The following is a 9,903-nucleotide window of genomic DNA, read 5'->3' on the forward strand; positions in this document are numbered from 1 at the left end:
ACTTCAGGAGCTTTCCTAATGGAACTCTCCAAACTTACCTGACCCATTATTGGAGTACAAATCATTGCTCATTAAGGCCTGGGAAGTGATGTGTGGAGGCTCAAAAATGTGAGCCTATTTTCACCTTGTCTGAGAGTCAGAGGTGACTCAGAGTGCCTGACAGCATAGTTGCACATCCCAACTCAGGATGCAATTACCTGGTTCTTTTGACATTAAGATAGCTCTTACCAGGTGGTCAGGATGCGCAAATGTGCTTCTGCTCCTTCCTTTGTAACTATGAGGTCACCTGGGAGTGACTGCCTTCAGGATGGTGGTCTAGGGCAGCTTCTCTGCCTAAACAACAGAATACTGATGATTTGATGTCTCAAAGTGTTAAAGCAATTAATTGAGTTGTCCTTTGTAGCATGTTAATAAAGTCTTTTGTTACATTCTCCCCCACCCCAGCTGTAAGGACAAATAAATGCAGGCAGATTTCAGTATTCACTGGAACGCCCTCCGATGCTATTCTAGATACCATTCTATGGTTTCTGTTCTCTTATTTCTCACATGTCTCCGTGTTATTTACTAATATTTCTAAATTCCCACACCTCTACCCTGGCAAGAGGTGTTTTTTTTTAAATATTTATTTATTTGCTTATTATGTATACAGTATTCTTTCTTCAGTCCAGAAGAAGGCACCAGGCCTCATTTCAGATGGTTGTGAGCCACCATGTGGTTGCTGGGAATTGAACTCAGGACCTTTGGAAGAGCAGGCAATGCTCTTAACCTCTGAGCCATCTCTCCAGCCCGCAAGAGGTGTTTTTATCGAGGCTGGTCCACGACAGTGTTGGCCTTGGCTTCAAGATCCTCCAGGGCGCTGGGAAATGAAGAGCTGGACCGTCCTTGGGCGCCAGTGGGGAGGGCACAAGTCTGACAGCCTAAAGGTGTAGTTAGCCACACAAAGGCATGCACAGGAGAGTTGGGCAAGACCAGGAGCTGAGCTGTGACAGCTGTGTCCCTTGACATTGGCCCCTTCACCAGGGGAGTAAGGTGCCCTTCTGAGTGTGATTCCTGTTGTGTGTTATTTCTTTCAGGTGTGCAACTTCTGTTTATGCTGTATTTGTTTAACTCTGGGAAGCTGTGTTACTCTGTCTGTCTAAAACGCCTGATGGTCCTAATAAAGAGATGATTGGCCAATTCTGAGATCAGGAGCAGGGATAGAATGGGGCTGGCAGGTAGAGAGTATAACTAGAAGGAGGAATCTGAGAAGAGAGAGAAGAAAGAGTAACCAGAGAACAAGCAGAGGGGGACGTCAGGGGCCAGTCGCCCAGCCAGCTGCAGAGGAAGAAAGTAAGATATACAGAAATAGAGAAAGATAAAAGCCCAGGGCAAAAGGCAGTTGGGATAATTTAAGATAAGAAAAGCTGGCAAGAAACAAGCCAAGCTAAGGCTGGGCATTCCTAACTAAGAATAAGCTTTCATGTGTGATTTATTTGGGAGCTGGATGGTGGGCCCCCCAAAAAACCGAAAGAGTAAAACATCACACAACAGATTCCAGTGGTGGAAGGTGGGAGAGGGGAAAGACAGGACAATTAAATGAGGGCTGGGACTGCCTGGGGCTGGAAGACATTCCACACTTAGCCAGAACTCTCACCAGAGAAGTCAGGAGAGGGGTGGAGGGGGTACAGCATAGCAGTAGGGGTTCTTCAGGGTCTTGGGAAGGGTGAGGCCAGGAAAGGATGAGGGGGAGGAGTAATACTAGGAGATGGTGGATATGGGGCAGTCAGGAGTGGAAGACCATAGATACCAGATCAGAAGGCAGGAGGGCTCAGAGGAAAGAACCCAGGCTAGGATGTCGTCCTTGCTTGCTCCTACCTTGTGAGTCACACTGGCAGTGCTCTGCTCCAACACCTCCTCACCCGAGCCTGGATGTTACTCTAACTCCCATTTGCATCTCTCCTGGAGCATTCTTGGTTGTGCCCTTGAGTAAGGTCAGAGTATTGGAGAGCGAAGACCCTGGAGGAACCTTCAACTGACTAGGGGCAGGGGCTGGAGTGAATACTGCAGCTTCCTCTTCCTCGTGGGGGCTTTCCTGTGGCCAACTTCAAGATGTGTTCCAGTGGAATCAAATCACTCCTCTTGTGAGAGCTCGGCAGCGTGCACATGGTTTGTTTTCTCTTTCCCGTCCTAGGCGCATCCTATTTCCTGAGAGTACCTCCTAAATAACTATTCAAACCCAAATATTCTGTTTCTCTCTCTCTCTCTCTCTCATGTGTGTGTGTGTGTGTGTGTGTGTGTATGTGTGTGTACATGCATGCAGGTACCCACAGAGGCTAGAAGAGGGCACTGGAGTCTCTGAAGCTGAAATTACATGTAGTTGCGAGCTGCCTAGCATGGATACTGGGAACTGAATTCTGCATGTGCTTTTAAACTCTGGGCCACCTTTCCAGCCTTCAAACTAAATTCTTTTTTTTTTTTTTTTTCTTTTGCTTGATTGGGGGGCTTAACCCCAGCCCCCTGGCATCCATTTTGAAATGTTGGGAGGAAAGTTCCATTTCAAAGCTCCCTCCCCTGGGAGTTGCCTCAGTCCAAACTCCACCTCCAAGAAAGCCTGTCAAATGGTAACCCCTCCCCAGGGAGGGTCAAGACCACTCCCACAGACTATTTAATCTGCCCCCCAGAGAATGAACATGTGGTCTCCCCTTTTTCCTCTCTCGTGGTTGTTCCGGTTTTTCCCCAACCCCTTGATGTTTTCCTGGGGGCCACCCAGGAATGCTGGCATCCATTAAACCTGGACATCTTCTAATTTGTAATTTGTTCTGATTTGGTCTAATTTGGATTATTACATCGGTGGAGAGGTATGTCGGTAGAGAAAATACTTAATACTTTTTTTTTTTGAGACAAGATTTTTCTGTGTATCCCTGGCTATCCTGGATCTCGTTCTGTAGACCTTGTTGGCCTCGAACTCACAGAGATAGATCCGCCTACCTCTGCCTCCCAAGTGCTGGGATTAAAGGCATGTGCCACCACCACAGAAAACCCAGTTTCTTCTCTCAGGGTCTGAGCACCAGACTAAGACACTGGATGATAAGTGTGTGCCTGGGATTGTGTTAAATGCCTTGACAATGATTATCCCATAGATAGTGCTGGACTGCAGAGATGGCTCAGTGGTTAAGGAAGGACCTGCTCTTCCAAAGGTCCTGAGTTCAATTCCCAGCAACCACATGGTGGCTCACAACCATCTGTAATGGGGTCTGGTGCCCTTTTCTGACCTGAAGGCATACACACAGACAGAATATTGTATATATATAATAAATAAATAAATAAATATTTTTTTTTAAAAAAGTAGATAGCACTAAACTAATCTTACAATGGAGGGAATTGAAAATTTAAGGCATGATCTAGCTCCAGAATCCATAGAGCTGCAGCCTCCCTTACTCTTGTCTTCCCTGGGTGATGGAGGAGGGTTATCTGTCTATTGTGTTATTTTCATTGGTCAATAAAGAGACTGCCTTGGCCCCTTGATAGGACAGAAAATTAGGTAGGTGAAGTAAACAGAACAAAATGCTGGGAAGAGGGCTATGAGCCAGATGCCATGGAGCCAGCCACCAGGTCAGACATGCTGAATCTTTTCCGGTAAGCCACTACCTCGTGGTGCTACCACGAGATTATTAGAAATGGGTTAATATCAAGATATGAGAGTTAGTCAGTAACTAACTCTCTAGAGATAATGGGCCAGGCAGTGTTTAAATGAATATAACTTGTGTGTTATTATTTCTGGGGCTAAGCTAGCTGTGCAGGAGCCGGGCAGGATGAAAAGCAGGCCTGCCCGCAGCTCCTCACTACACCTGGGCTTTATTTTTTCTTTTTTCCTGGGGTGGGGAAGCAGGATAATGTCCGACTTGAGGGAAGCAGTGAACCCAGTCTCTCGTGCAGCTAAACACAGTCAGCCAGAGAGGACTAAGTGATGTAAGCAGACATCATTGTGGGAAAAGAAAGTAGCTTTCTCTGTGTCCTGGCTAGACACACTAGAGTCATTGGAAAGGAGGGACTCTCAGCAGAGAAAATATCCCCACAAGATATGGCTGCAAGCAAGCCTGTAGGGTGCTTTCTTAATTAGTGAGTGATGTGGGAGAAAACAGCCCATTTTGGGTGGGGCACCTCTGGCTGGTGGTCCTGGATTCTGTAAGAGAGCAGACTGAGCTAGCCATGATGAACAAGCCAGTAAGCTTCACCACACCATGGACTCTGCAGCAGCTCCTACCTCCTGGTTCCTGCTCTGTTTGAGTTCCTGCCCTGACTTCCTTCAGTGATAGGCAGTGATATGGAATTGTAGGCAAAATAAACCCTTTCCTTCCCAGCTTGATTTTGGCCATGGTGTTTCATCATAGCAATAGCAACCCAAACTAAGACACTTACTTTCTCGTTTCCCTTTTTGATATGGAATCGTCTATAGCAGGGGCTAGCCTCAGACTCCACGTAGTTTGATGACCATGAACTTCTGACTGTCCTGCCTTCATCCCCAAGTGCTGGGCGTCCATGCCCAGTGCTCAGAAAGTGCTTTTAGCTATTTATTTTGTTTATTTTATTTCTTTACATTAGATGTGTGTGTGTGTGTGCGCGCGCACGCACGTGCGTGCTCACACACACATAATCTTGTGCAAATGTGGAGGGCAGAGTACAACTTGAAGGAGTTAGTCCTCTCCTTTCCATTTTGTGGATTCTAGATTTCAAACTCAAGTTCTCATTAGGCTTCATGGCAAGAGCCATTGCACTGGCTCACAGAAAGTGCTCTTAAAGGGACAACTGCCAGGTTCCCTCCTTTTGCCCTCCTCCTTTTCTTTCCTTCTTGGAACATGGACATGAAGGACAGTGGTCACTTTAACAGTGAAGTGTTCTGAACACACTGCTAGGTGAGTACCTGGGAAGAAGCTGAGATGAGCAAGTCTTGCCTCAGGAAGACAACACTTGAGTGCGGTGGCTCCCAACCTCGCTACTGCTGTGACCCTCAATACAATTCCTCATGTTGTGGTGACCCCCTAACCATAAAATTATTATTTTTTTTAAATATTTATTCATTTATTATGCATACAATATCTGCCTACATGTGTGCCTGCAGGCCAGAGAGGGCACCAGATCTCATTACAGATGGTTGTGAGCCACCATATGGTTGCTGGGAATTGAACTCAAGACCTTTGGAAGAGCAGGTAATGCTCTTAACCACTGAGCCATCTCTCCAGCTCCCCCCAGAAAATTATTTTTATTGTTACTTCATCACTATAATCTTGCTGCTTACTGTTTTGAATCATAATGTGAACATCTGTGTTTTTCAATGGTCTTAGGCGGCTCCTGCGAAAGGGTCTTTCATCCCCCAGAGGGACTCACCATCCATTGCTTTCGTGGGACCATAAGGTGTGGACAAGAGGAACTCAGTGCAGGACAGAGTCACAAAGTGCTGTGGGCCCTCAAGGCAGGAGTATTTCCAGCTGTGGTGGGACATCTGGGAAGCCATTTCCACACAATGACAAGGGTGCCTTGGTGAGTGGAGGTGGAGCTGGAGACAGCAGGGGTGAGACCCAATTAAAGTAAGAATCTGAGCAAGAGTGTGGAGGAGGCACAGACAACAGCAGCTGGGGGAGGGTGCTACACACACCCATTGAAAAGAGACAAAAGAACAAAGAGATGGGGACAGAGGAGAGAAGAAAATCTATCAAGGATAAAATGGTGGATGTGTCTAAATGAATTTGCACTATGCAAGAAAAGGGGGAAGTGACAGGAAGGATTAGAAGAGAGACTCCATGATTGCCAGAGAACACGAACACACAAGCTCACAATTTAATTAGCTTCTTGGCTTGCTAAAAGATTACAGAAGAATTAGCAGAGCTCAGGCATCTAGGGACCTTGCTGGGAGTTGAGAGGAAGTTAATGAGAAAGACAACAACATGCCCCAGGGAAAAATGAAAGAGGACACAGTGTCAGCCAAGCTGCAGGCAGGAGAAACAAATGTCAGGAGTCTCGGTCTCCCCAACAGATTGCAGACCACCAGGCGAGAAAACAGGTCTGGCTCCTCAGTCGGGCTCCTGTCCTGTGGCCCATATCAACTGACCATTCTCTGAGGGAAACCTGTGAGTAGCTACAAAGGTCAAGCCCAGGAGGGCTCAAAGGCTCAAGTACCTGCAAGATAGCAGAACTGAACCCTTGGGCTCCATCTTCAGGTGAGTGGGAAGTGACCTCCCCTTACCTGGATGTGACAAACTTCATTTTCCAAAGACTGTTAACAGTGTCTCCTGTCCTCCCACTCCCCACTCCTGCAGTGATGTTGTCATGCTCAATGAAAAGGAGTTATATCAGGGCACAAAGTGGGGACGCTTCTACCTGTATCTTTCTCTCTTGAAACTGCCCCATTGGAGTCTAGCCATCCCATCCTAAGAAAGTCAAGCCCTCAAGAAAGGGCCCCATGTAGATGTTGTGGCTTTTAGCCCTCGTTAGGATCAGCTAGATAATTTACAGGGTCTAGTGCAAAATGAAAATATGGCATTGCTGTTCAGAAACTGAGTTTAGATGAGAGCAGGAAACCAGTCACAGAGCAGACTGTCAGGCCTGAGACACTCCTGCTCCCAAATTCTGGTGACTGGACAAAAGTCAGCATTCCTCAGGGACTTGAGAAGCTATTTCCCACTTTCCAAAAGGAGTCATTTTTTTTTCTTGTCTCTAGCAAAAGAGACTTGTGGCTCTTGCATTAATATATGTCTGTGGTCCATGCTAGCTTCCAGGCTTTAGTGCCTACTCACAAGAACTCCTTATTCATTTCAAGCCCCGCCCCCAAGCCAGCTCACAGGTTCCCTTTCCCTCAGGTACCCAGTCCCTCACAACCCTGAAGATTTGTTTCTCTGTTACCTCTCTCTGCTTTCCCCGAAAGACAGCCTTGGTAGTTGGAATAACCTTTTCCACTTTCACCCAGAGAGAGGCTATATCTGTTTCCTTATTACACCCCACGAATTCAGGGCTAAAGTACAGTTTTGAGGCGAATGCCTGTGAAGCTCTGACTTAATATTCGGTAAGCATGGTGGGTCAACAAGATGGCTCAGCAGGTAAAGGTGGCTTTGCCACCAAACTTGAGGACCTGAGTTTGATTCCTGGGGTGCACATAGTAGAAGAAGGGAATTAACACTGAAAGTTGTCCTCTGACCTTCACACACATAAACAAGCAACAAGCAAATAAAAAATGTATTTTAAAAAATAATCAGAGGGAGCTGAGGGTCTAGTGAAGAGCCGCTGATGTGTGCAGCCCTGAATTTCACTTTGCTGATGGGGCATTGCATTTTGACTCTGACTGGGGAGAGGGCAGCAGAGGGGTCGAGATGCCTTTTCTGTGTTCACTGAGGGAAGTGCCTGCCAGGGGCAGTACCAGAGGAGTCAGAAGTGGTTGGGGGGAAAAGTTTGAGATGTAAATACAATCCTCAATCCAGTCTAGCAACATTTGGATGAGGAGGGGGCAGAGAGGCACCAACAGCACGTGACTGGGGGCAGGAGCTGGGATTTTCAGACTGACCTTGAACTCAACCTAGCCAGCAATACCCCTTCCTCTGGTTCTTGAGTGCTGAGATTATAGGTCTGAGCCATCACACCCCACTCCTGTCACTTTTCAGAGCAGTCACAAATAAAAACAACAGAGAAAGAACAAGCTGGGCGGCAGTGGTGAACGCCTTTATTTTTTATTCTTTTATTGATTTTTTTTATTGTACTCTACAATTTTCTCTGCTCCCCTCCCTGCCTCTCCCCTCCCCACTTCAATCCTCCCCCAAGATCCCCATGCTCCCAATTTACTCAGGAGATCTTGTCTTTTTCTACTTTCTACTTCCCATGTGGATTATATCTATGGAAGTCTCTCTTAGTGTCCTCATTGTTGTCTAAATTCTCTGGGATTGTGGTTTGTAGGCTGTCTTTCTTTGCTTTATGTCTAAAAACCACCTATGAGGGCTGGAGAGATGGCTTAGTGGTTAAGAGCAATGACGGCTCTTCCAGAGGTCCTGAGTTCAATTCCCAGCAACCACATGGTGGCTCACAGCCACCTGGTGCCCCCTTATGGCCTGCAGGCACACATGGAAGGAATGCTGTACTTCTCTATAAGTTTCAGTGTAGTTGGCTTTATGTTGAGGTCTTTGATCCATTTGGATTTGAGTTTTGTGCATGGTGATAGATATGGGTCTATTTTAATTGTTCTACATGTTGACATCCAGTTATGCTAGCACCATTTGTTAAATATTCTTTCTTTTTTTCCATTTGATATTTTTTGCTTCTTTATCAAAGATCAGGTGTTCGAAGATGTGTAGATTGATATCCGGGTCTTCTCTTCAATTCCATTGGTCCTCCTGTCTGTTCTTATGCCAATCAATACCAGTCTATTTTCAGTATTGTGGCTTCGTAATAGAGTTTGAAGTCAGGGGTTGTGATGTCTCCAGAAGTTCTTTTATTATACAGGATTGTTTTGGCTATCCTGAGTGTTGCACGCCTTTAATCCCAGCACTCGGGAGGCAGAGGCAGGCAGATCTCTGTGAGTTGGAGGCCAGCCTGGTCTACAAGAGCTTGTTCTAGGACAGACTCCAAAGCTACAGAGAAACCCTGTCTCAAAAAACCAAAACCAAAGCAAAACAAAACAAAAAAAGAATAGCATGCAAGGAATTCCCTAAGTCAATGGAGGGACCCCAGGAAGCTCAAGGAAAGACGTGACACCTAAATACAGCTGTGAAGACTGTGTTGGACTGGGATCATAACTGTAGAACCAAAGTTCCTCCATTTTGTCCTCCGCCTCCATCTTGTGTCTTGTGTAAGCTATTTCCTGTAAAACATTCCAGTCCTCAGAAAGGGTTAGGGGCAAAAGTAATAGGGGAGCCATCTGGAAAGTGCAGGTAACCACAGAATGTCCCCACCCGAAGGTCAGCTAATAAGAAAACTTGACAAGCAACAGGTGAGATTCAAAAATAAAATTTTTGAAAAGTCCCTAGGCATGAGCCAATCAGGATTGAACCCGTCACCCCACACCCTGCTAATATAACTTTTCTGGGTTTTGCCTTTAAATAATGCCCTCTAAAAGAGCAGGGTACTTCCTCTTGCCGCTGCTGTGCCAGTTGCTTTGATGAGGTCCCTGCTGGCTTGTATTGTGCACACAATAAACTTTGCTTTTTACATTTCAGTGGGTCAGTCACCCTGGTGGTCCTTTGAGGTTCCCACAGACTGGGCATAACAATAACAATAGAAGGACCAGGGACCAAGAGATAACTCTCTCAGAGAAAGAATAGAGACTGAGAAGAAGGCTCAGAGACAAAGCGTGCTGTTGCTTAAGGAGAGAGCAGACTGAGCAGAAAATAGAGTGCTATCTGCAGCCTCAACTTAAAAAGAAACATGATGGATGCTCTCGGATTTGAACCAGCTCTACTTCTAATTATGTACTCTGTTTCCTCTAAAATGGAACTGGACATAGTGGCTTAAGGCTGTAATTTCAGTACTTGGGCAGTAGAAGCAGGAGCATCAGGAGTTGAAGGCCAGCCTTTGGGACATAATGAGTTTGAAGCCAGCCTGGGTTACATGAATTCTATTCTAAACTCCACTCCCCCCAAAAAACATACATGCCTCACTGACTTGCGACAAGTTTGTAACACCCGATTCTGCATTATCCCCTCTGTACAGTTCGCGCACTATTGTACCTTACGCGAGTTGGACAAAGGCCTGGAGATTGAAAGAAACACACAAGAGACCTGGGTCATTCGAAAGAAGATCAGCCGAATACCACTTTATTCAGCTTTTTTGCAAAACTAGTATACTTTGGCTGTTGCAAAAGGATTACCTCCCAGGCAGGGGGAACCTGGCTGCTGCAAGGATTTCCTCCTGGGCAGGTGGGAAATTACCATGCCAAAGATGAAACAA

Source organism: Myodes glareolus, chromosome 10 (genome assembly GCF_982192425.1).
Source record: "Myodes glareolus chromosome 10, mMyoGla1.1, whole genome shotgun sequence".
Lineage (NCBI taxonomy): Eukaryota > Metazoa > Chordata > Mammalia > Rodentia > Cricetidae > Myodes > Myodes glareolus.